At 37.0% G+C, this 10,705-nt stretch overlaps 1 protein-coding gene across 1 annotated transcript in view; it reads right to left on the bottom strand.

Moving 5' to 3' along the window:
• The window catches only part of LOC106513574 (leucine-rich repeat transmembrane neuronal protein 4), a 111,330-nt gene that overhangs the window by 5,915 nt on the left and 94,710 nt on the right, over nt 1–10,705 (bottom strand). The window lies entirely within an intron of this gene.

Below are 10,705 nucleotides of genomic sequence, written 5' to 3'. Positions count from 1 at the left end.
TATATACACACTTTAAATAAAATTCTCCTTTTTGAATTATATTGGTGCACTTCAAGTGTTTTTATTTATTTATTAGTCAATTTACATATTTCCGCTTTTATTTTTAATTATGTCAGTTTCAGTCCTCTGTATTGGAGAAGCCTGATAGTCACCCATTCACTAAAATGAGGTGTTTGAGAAGAGAAAAAAAACATGCAGGGCTGCGGCCCTTGAGGACCAGGATTGCCCACCCCTGCCTTAGATGGTTTTATTTTTAATTTCACAAACTTTCTCACATGATATTTAAACACTTGCCTCACTGCTAATTCCATTTGCGATGGTTCATTGAGCCTCTGTCAACCTAAAGTTAGTTTGGCAAGTCACTGTCCTCACATGGCTTCCACACGAGCCTCCAATCATCCAAAGTCTATCGGTGCACAAGCGCTAACAAATCAGAATTTATTACAGCTGCGCTTTAACAATGTGAGAAACTTGGTTTTGTGAAAACTGGCATACTCTTTCTGCCCACGCCGTTTAATGCTAATTGTTGCTTTCCCTTTGCGTTTGGGAGCAACACACACATTACGCACAACAAAAGCCGCACACGCTTTTAAACGCAGATCTTGGTGCACAAGCTGGAACGCAGAACTCTGCGCTGTCTCCAGAGCAGCGCAGCTTGTCTCACAGCCAGGAGCACTCGTCACATCTGGCCATGTGTTTGGACTTGTGTTCCCTCCATGGATTCATACGCAGTCCCAAACAAGCAGATGAGTCTTCTGCGACACTCTGTCTGCCTAACTTTAAATCACACACTTATTTGCCAATTAAAAGATCTCTAACAGGCTGTGAAAAACAGCAGGGTGAGATGGCAGCTGACCTGGAATAAATACTGCAGGCTGCCGGAGAGACAAATCATCTGATCTGTACACGCAGGCGACAAGAAGCGCACAACTGCAGGAGCAATAGATATGACACTGAAAACAATGAATAATACAACCCTTGACTCTTGAGGCAGTGGTGAAACAAAGCATGTGTCACAAATGCACCATGCTTGTTGTATCTTTCTTATTTTTAACTACATTCCACAGGGCAAAGTCTGGTGTCTACAACACACAATCCTGCTTTGGACGGAAATGGCAGCACAACGGCTCAGTGGTTAGCACCAACGCCTCACAGCAAGAGGGTCCCAGGTTTGATTCCCGGTTAGGATGAGGTCTATTTGTGTGGAGTTTGTCTGTTCTCCTCAAGTTAGCATGGGTTTTCTCCAGGCTTTCCCCTACACCCCAAAAACATGYACAATAGGTTGCCTYCAGGCCCAGGCCTCCCTTCAAAAAGAGATCTGGGATCTCAGCGGGATTTATCTGCTTAAATAGTGGTAAAATAAAAAAATAAATGCCATTTACTGTGACGATCTTCACAAAAAATACTTCAATCAAATGTTTGCTTTTATTGTACCGAACTCCCAGTAGAACAAACTTTCTGAGTAACATCACACTGAGATAAGGATAATTATATTACAAACATTTTTTGCTGTCATTCCCATATAAAAATGGAACAGATGTGTTTGTCATCAAAAGAACTGATTGTATTTTTCAGTTTTGACTTTTGACAAGATTGTTGACGGCACCTATTTTAGATGCTGGTGTATTAAATAAACAACCGGCACATGAAAATAATTGTTTCATTTTGTTGTTCATTGTAATTGTTGACTTGTTTCTGATGAAAGCTTCTTGATTTTTGATAAAACTGATCTTTATATTTCAAACAGAAGAAAKATGTAAATTAAAGCTTGAAAGTCACCCAAAGTAATAATAAACTTATTTTTGAAAATATTAATCACAACATAAGATGAGCTTTTCAGCTTTTATCAGTAAGTGAAATCTACATTTAATTCAATGAAATGATGGTACATACTGTATTAACTGAAAAAAGAAGAGATCAGGAATTATCTCTTACCAAGTGGCTCTAATAAAACCAGACTAACTAACTAATTTCATATCATGCTTTTAAATCCTTCCTTTTCACATTTAAATAATTCAGTTAGGGTCTATATAAAGTGGAACTACAATGATTTAATTTGAATTCCTCCTTATTCTAAGTTCACCAGCCTCTCATTCACCCCTTTTCTGAGGTGTGTCTCAAAGTAACTGGTTTTGTTACTGTTCCTATGTGCTTCAAGCCCCACCCCCTCCGGCTTCCAGACCGATCAACTCCAGTTTGGAGGGGGGGTGTATGCTTTCTTGCTTTCAAAAATGTTTCATTTACAATTTAATTAAAATATATCAGCAAAAGAAGACGTCCATCCAGACTTACTGTACATGTTGGAGCCAGAGTCTGACCCAGAGCCAGAGGAGAAAGACCTTTTAGTACTCAACTAAACAGGCTGAAAATAAGACCCAAACAGAATATAAAGATGTATTTTAGCACCAGAAGAGATTAAATTAAACTTCGCCTTACTTCAACAGACTCCAAGTCCACAACAAAATGCATTTTACAGCTAAAAAAGTGGATTTTACATGTGTCCACTTTAAATTAAACAAAATCTTTAGAAAAAAAAACATAACCATAGTCAGGTACTGGATAAAAACATATCTGTTTGTCTAGTGATAATGTAGTAAGTGAAAATTTAATTCCCACAAAACATATTCCCAGTCCAGCTTTTTAGTTCCACAACACCTTTGCACCTCCAATACCTCTGTTTACTTTCTCTACCTCATTTCTCCTCAAATGGACTCCATTAAGCAAGGCTGACTCATTACATTACGGGCACTCAGTGGATTACTCCTCTTGTTCCCCTTTCAGTTTTTAAACCCTTCCCAAATGCTGCTCCTGCTGCCACACCTCCACTCTTTTCCCATCACAYACCTCTGCCCCGCACCACACTCCCTGAGCAAGACCAATCAGTTAATGAGCCYATACTACCTCCCAATCATTTCCGTGGATTCTGTCAAATTATCCAAGTAAAAATCTGCTCCTCTGTACGTGACATACTTGTAAGTGAATGTTTGCAATAGTGCTGCAGAAAAAAAAAGTTAGGAGATGAGATCGGGACTTGAGACAATGTTTAAGAATGCACACAGCATATTTTTAACATCAAAATAAATTTTGTAGCTAACGAATATTTATATTAAACATTGAATCAATCATTCATRTAACAGCCTCACTTTTGCCAGACAAATGTAACCAATGCTTCTCACGTCAGCATCTGTGAACAAAAGGTGCTGTTTCTTTTTGTAATCCATCGTTGCAGGGTCTAGTTGGCTCATTGGGAGTGCTGTCAGACGCTTTGCCTCTCAGCATTAGGACATTAGTAATTCTTCACACCCTGTGGTCTGTTGACAGTCAGATATGCAAATGAATAACATCTGGTCAGACTAGCAAACATGCATTCCTTTTAGCTTTCCAAATGTCTTTAACRTAGGTGTTTTGAGTCATTATTACCAGTACTGATGGCTATTTCAACAGTTTTTACTTACTTATATTTTTATTATAACAGGAAGTGGGACTCATATTGTTTTTGTACTGTGTATTTGTTTTTATTTAGTTATTTTTTATCATTTTTGGTTAACTGTAGCACAGAAATGCTGCAACCAATGAACGTGAAATTTGGTAGGAATAGAGATGTGCCCAACCTATCCTTCAGAACCTAAATTCTATTCAGGTTTAACATTCTCTTTTGGTCCTGATTCACTTCAGTAATTGTTGTTTATCGATGTTCATAATAAATGTATAACTTGTATGCTTTCCAGTAGCTCAGTTTCTATTATTTTACTTACAGTAAATATGAAAGTTGTGTTTTAACTTGTAGCATGTGTATGTCACCGCTTTTTTTCCCAACAAATGTCCCTGTAACCATGCTCCTGCATAACACAATATAAGCGAGATCATAATCATAACAGAATCTCGCCAGGCTCTTAGGTATCCATTTGTGCAGAGACACTCACATGCACATACACAGAAAATGGGTTTCCTGTACTGCCAGTATCAGATTTAGCTGGAAATGTCCCCTTGATTTGATAGTTTTAAAGGTCATTCATAAACATAGGAAACAAACAAAAAAAATGGAGTATGTTTCATTCAATCACCTGGAAAGTATTTGTGGAAAAATATCATGTAAGTAAGTCTTCTAAATATCAGGTCAAACAGGCTGCATGCTTCTGTAGTACGTATTTTATTTTATTTTATTTTTATTAATTTAATTTTTATTTTTATTCTCTAAACATGATCTGCTTATTTATTCCCAGGGTTTGCAGAGCATTTATATTACAAAACAGCAAAAACATTAATAGTAATAATAATAATAATAATAATAATAATAATAATAATAATAATAATAGATACGGTGATATGGAGACTGATGACCAACTGTCACGACCCTAAAACCAGCAGGCAAAAGAAAAAGCAGAATTTGCTGCATTGGAACCATTTTCAGCAGCACATGTTGCAGCTACCTGACATGCATRGATTTATTTTCATTGCAGTGTGTAATTGCATCTAAGGGACACTGTATGACCAGCTTTCACACTAATAGTGCCACAAAGCCTATTTGTCAGGATTCTTCAGAATTTCAAAACTACTGAATAAAAAAATCAACTTTGTGTTGATTCTTGCAAAAAACTGCACATTAAGCAAACCATCTAATTTTTTTAAACATGATCACTGTCAAACAATTTTTGAMCTCCCCACAGGGACCTTGACATCTGCTCATAAGCACCCCCAGAATAATGTTGCAAATTAACTGATGCTTAAGCTACACCTTTGTTTTTTCTTAGATGAGCTAACAGCACTAAATGAAATTCTAGGTGTTTCTTTGGGGCTTGGTTTCTTTCTTTTACACTTCTCTCAGAGGTGCTTCTCTCTGTCTGTCAGGCCGCTGATGGAACGGTGACCTGTTTACTGCGTACCTTGCTTCGTGCCCTGTGGCAGTTAGGACAGACTCTAGCCAGCTGCGACCTTGCACAAGATAAGGTGGATGGATAGACGGACAGGTAGACAGAAAAAAAAAAACAGGCAGACATTTAAAATGCAAAAGAATTGGCCCAACATGCATGAATTATGTATTTTAGATAAAGMCAGAGGAATGTTTATTCTCCAGAGACAGTGGCATTAAAAAAAGGATGAAGGACTTTGGTGCACATTTTTTTATTTTATGTTTTTGCAAACTCTGGTCACATTTAGGTTCCTTTACGGCTGTCATTGCATCAAAGTTCACTGTCAGAAAAAAGTCAAACATGACAGTATTAAAAAGCAGCTTCAACGTGCTCGGAAATCTCAAAACCCCACGTAGCACTAAATCTCAGCGATGAAAAACTTGCAGAACATCTGTTGCTGATAAAGCGTAGGAGCGTAATACTGTACAGTTGAGGTGTATCATTGTGTATTATGTGGCCTTCCCTGTCAAAAGATATTAGCATAAAGAAAAAGAGAAGGAAAAAAATCCCTCATGCTGGTTTTTGCTCTGAATCTGTGCCAACATTACCTGCCAGTGTTGCAGCAAACAATGACTGGCACCATGCCTCCTGGCATAACACAGCACTTCAGAGGATAATTTAAAGTCTCCTAATTTTGCACAGTCTGCTGAAAAAATGATAATAGTCATTCCGATTCCTTTTTTTTTTTACTTATGTTGTTTTTTTCTTAATAGTTATGCATGTTTTATAAAGTGTGGAGCACACTGTTTTGTGCCGTTGTGGAAAGTACTTGTGAAATGAAGTCATATTTTTCTTGTCAGGAAAAGCTCTGTGTATCTTTCATAACCGGGGACTATAAAAACCATAATAAGACAACTGTAGAACACTTCCTTATGTGGATTCGCTGCTGTTTTCACAACAGATCTAATTTTTTGAAACTCATCAGTGACTCTTAAAAGCCCCCAAACCCCATAACTTAATTTTTACTGTTTTCCATTGCCCTTTAGAAGTTGTTTCTTTTTGCCTTCATGCTTTTATTAGCAGCTACGAAGGAAGCAGCCGTGCCACAGGCGCCCAATGCTAATGCCTCCCCAGGCTTCAGCWGCATTACAGTTCAAAAGTCAGTCGTTTTTCCTGCCAAACGCTTTGATCCTCTTCCATCACTGCATTGGGCCACGTAGACGCGTTACAAAATGAAAAATTGGAAAGTACACCTAAATTTCTTCTGATAGAAAGTGTGTTTGAAACTGTATCATTTTGAGCTGAAAATAAAACTGTTTCCCTAAAACAAACAACAAAAAATAAGTTCTTCAAAAGTACAGGTCAATGCTTTTTTTTGTTAGTCTTATTAATTATGTACATTAAAGAAAAATACATATCATAAACAAGTCATTGTAACATGTTTATCTGCTCCTTTTTATGTTTTCCCTATTCTACAATTACTTTTAAAGTGATGAAATACATCAGCATATTTATTTTAGGGTAATGCTGGAGGTAATATTGGATGTTGTTTATTTGTGTGTTTAAAGAGTATTTGCATGACAATATTCTACAGCTCAGTGTTGTATATAAAGTATTTGCTGCTGCTGAGAACTAAATAGGCATCTCTCATTGCTGCAAATTAAATAAGCGAACAGAGGCCAAGACTGAAAGTTGTTAATATAATGGAACAGGAAATAATGAGTGGGCATGTTAACATATTTTGCTACTCTCACCACTTTAGAATCTATTCTAATTTAAACCCAATTAGTCAGCAATTGGTTTTGAATCATAGTTTTGGCAGCAGACACTGCATTATTGGGGGTAATAAAGATTTATTATGGCAGCATTTGTAGCATGTGCATGTATTTTGGTTTGCTGTTAGCTCATGATGAYCCCACGGAGGAGTCTTGAATTTGTGTCAAACGAGAAATAAGAAMTAGTCTGTACAAAAAATAACTTATTGTGTGTTTGTGATTTACAAWATTATGGTTCATTTAATTACWGGAGATGTTGTTGGTCTGTWTTKGTTTTAGCATGACTTTTTAATTGCTTGTAAAAAGTTCTGCTATTAGAGTGAAGTCACAGCTGTTGATCTTTGACTTCCTAAACTGTTAACTTATAGAGTTTYGTTGTTTTATGACCACTATTAGACAGGTGGTCGTGAACAAAGCAACTGGAGATATCGCCTGGAGAGAACAGGAGTCGCAAAACAGGAGGACACTCAGTTCTTTCAAAGGGGACCCTGACAGCTGTACAGAAAGTCAGTTCATGCCGCTGATATCAGGAATTTCCTTGTTCTGGAAGCATGTCAGTATACAACACGACAGCAGCATTTCACAGCTTTTTAGAGTTCAAATCAGTTTTCTTGGGTTTAAGTTGGGATTATGTTTTGAACAGTTTGACAGTTTTCAATTATGAACATGCAAATTAACACAACCCCCCGTCCATTAGTTCGAATCAGTATACCATRATCATGCAACCTCTGCAATGTGTGAGTCTTTCAGCAACGCCAAGCGTGCATGTGGTTTTGGTGTGCGTTCGTGTGTGAATGACTCCGCGTCGCTGCGTGGGTGAACGTCGTCTTTCAGATGTCTGCTGCTGTAGCATGCGGGGGCTGTCAGCTCTGCTCAGATGTTGCTAGGCGGGCATCAATGACACGAAGCCCACCAGTCAGCTTTTCACCAGAGCAGCGTRTCTGAGGAGGTGTGAAGATAAACACCGTCGGCTTGTTTTCAGACGGCCCGTTTGGATGTGTGAATGCATGTGTGCATTAAACAAAACAAAACAAAACACAATAAAATTTGTGACCAATATTTGTTTTACAGTGTATTTTTATTTGCTGAGATGAAACAACAAAAGGAAGTTGCAAATTATACAAGTGAGTATGGAAGAGGATTAGGGCCACTGAAAAAAAAGGAATTCTGACTTTAATCTCAGAATCCTGACTTAATCTCAGAATTCTGAGAAAAAAGTCAAAATTCTGAAAAAAAAGTGTCAGAATTCTGAGATTAAAGTCATAATTCCTTTTTTTTTTTTTTTTCAGTGGCCCTAATCCTCTTCTGTAAGTGAGGGAATAAATCTAAATTATTTTTTTTTGCTTGCGCCATTTTAGAAAAAAAAAGTTTTTTGATTTTGAAATTTTCATGTTCACTTTGAGTGTCCTTGTCGTTCCACCTGGGTTAGGTTTTTTCAACAGTTCAAACTTCTAATTATTTTGACTATTACATTTTTATCCAATGTTTATAATCCTAACCAATTTTTTTTATATTTTAATTCCATTTGGTAATAAAAAATGTCTATTTGCTTTTTTAATCCATTTGGGTTTTAGAATAACTGTCTTTCTCTCAAGGCTCTACAATGATCAGGACCTGTATTGAATGCAGGAAGGTTTGGGGGGAAAAAGAAGAAAAATAAAATACACTGAACACTAATCGTAAACTCTGCTTTCTTCCCTAACACTCCTTGGTAAGAGCTCCCACTGATCAAATCTGCCCTAGAATCAGGTCTTGCATGAATTTTCCAAGACAATGCCACAACATTTGAGCCGCTCCATCTCCTTTCTGAAACTTTGACTTCCCACTACCTGGATTCTAAGCAACTTCCCCTGACTGAGGTAATTTTAGAGTCGTGAAGGGTCAGTTAACTTCCAAGGGTGTAAATCCTTGACATTTCCTTTTAGAACTGTGATAAAATGAGCCCACCTGTTCACATTTTAAACTAATTGATTCCATAAACAAGCTCTTAGCCTCCCACTAATTCCTTAATGACTGAAGGTCATTTTATGTGCAGCAACTCTTGATTACAGGTCTCACAAACCACAGACAGGCAAACTTGCAAATTCATAAAGAAATTTGCTTGGTAGTCATTTTTTTTATTTATTTTTTACGAAAAAAGTAAGGAAATATACCATAGAAAGACAGGGAAGGAGAATGGAGGATTAAGGACCCCTTCATGCACCAGTGAGTGCCCACTGTAGGCTCATCACAACCGCCTCCCGTTCTATGCCGCGTACAGTAAAGGAGCTTCTGCAGGCCACAGCAAATGGGCCATGAAATGTTACTCAGTGCTCAACACGTTTCTTAACTCAGTTTGCTTTCACATACATACACACACACAGACACACAAAAACACGCACTCTACCACACTCAGCACTACACACATTTACAACAACTAATGAGGGTGGAACTTTGGTGGAACAGAGTAAATGAGAAAAAGAGCTGTGCACAATAAATACTCATTGACATTCCAGGTTTACTCTGAGTCTCAGAATTTCTTTGTAGTGTGCAATTAGGAAATTCATTTGACAATTTTTACATGTATTTATTACTTCTTTACAATCTAAAACTTACAAAAAAATGTGATTACATTATGGTTACTTGTTAGCAGATGAAAACAAACAAAACCCAAATTGTCATCACATTTACTTTAAACACCTAGTTATTTTCTATTTAGTATATGAATAAAAAATGTTAATAMATGTCTTTTTAAGATCTAAGATGGAAATTAATAATTGTTACCCAATAGTATCCTTCCAACACAGCGTTAGATCAAATGCATTAAACAATTTGATATTTTTCTGATGTGAAAACCCATTTTTGTCTTACATTACTTGTGTCTTTTGTTGTCCTCATTCACTAATTGATCACTTTCAGACAACTCATGTCATATGTTTGTCAAAGTAAGCTGTGAGTTATGTGGTGTAGTTGTAGCAATACTTCATATTCTTTCATTGACCATTTCAAGTAAAAAAAAACACAAAAATCTTAGAGCTTGAGTCTTGACTTGGAATATTCCACATATAGAAAACATCTATATAAAAAGTTCAGACAGTCTCAGTTAGTTCAGTCCTTGCACTCAGCACCATTTGTCCTAAAAGCAATGTTTAACCTGGTCTGCATTGTTCTATGTTTTTTTTTTCTCAAAAGCAAAACAAATATGGTCTGTAGCAATGATAAAAGTAAAAAAAAAAATAGATAATATGCGAGCAATGGGTCATCCACTGGTTTATTGATAAATAAATGTGTTGCAAAACTTCTCGCACAGCATTTCTTCAAAGTACCTATCATGGCAGTTGTTACATTGAATTCAGTAACTAGAATTTTCCCTTCCTAGCTCATGCCCAGTCAGCAAGGTTTCTTTTTTATTTACAGTTATAAAATACCACTGATTATAGCAGACAAATTCATGAAATACACCACAAACTGACTCATCCAGTCAACAGATTAAACATCATAATCACTATTGATAATTCTAATGATTATATATTTTATCTTATTGCCCAATTAACTCAATGTAAGTAAGTTTTCAATACTAGGTAAACAAATATAAAATATATGACCCATGACAGAGGCTGACATTAAATCTAGGTTGTGTAATAGTGTAACCTTACAGCAGGAGCCATGTGCTAAACCCATCTGTGGCAATTTATTATCTATATACATGCAAATGATCAAAGTCAGGGCACGCCGATGTTATTTCATGGCCTAACAAACAACCCTCAATTGCTTCCAGCTCCATTTATACTGTAAATCGCCTGCACACATTGATGAGTGTCCAAATGCATATTAAAAAGGCAAAGAGACAGGCTGAGAACAATTTGTTGTTCCATTTCTGCTGTCCCATTAAGGATGTGAAATTCTGAGACTCCTTGGTTGGAGATGTTTTGCGCTAGGTTTTGCTTCAAGTCACGGCGGCAAAGAGTCTGAGTAATGAGCATGACCCAACATAAACGCTGTGTGGCCAACTTGGCTCTGCACTGGGAGCATCAGTCGCACTTTAATCAGGGATATTGTGGAGGAGTGTGCCTAGGAAGGCATGCCGAGGCTTTTAAAGAC

The sequence above is a fragment of the Austrofundulus limnaeus genome, unplaced genomic scaffold, assembly GCF_001266775.1.
Source record: "Austrofundulus limnaeus strain Quisiro unplaced genomic scaffold, Austrofundulus_limnaeus-1.0 Scaffold13, whole genome shotgun sequence".
Taxonomy (NCBI): domain Eukaryota; kingdom Metazoa; phylum Chordata; class Actinopteri; order Cyprinodontiformes; family Rivulidae; genus Austrofundulus; species Austrofundulus limnaeus.
Note: the sequence above shows the minus strand (reverse complement) of the source record. Positions and strands in the feature narration are given on the sequence as shown.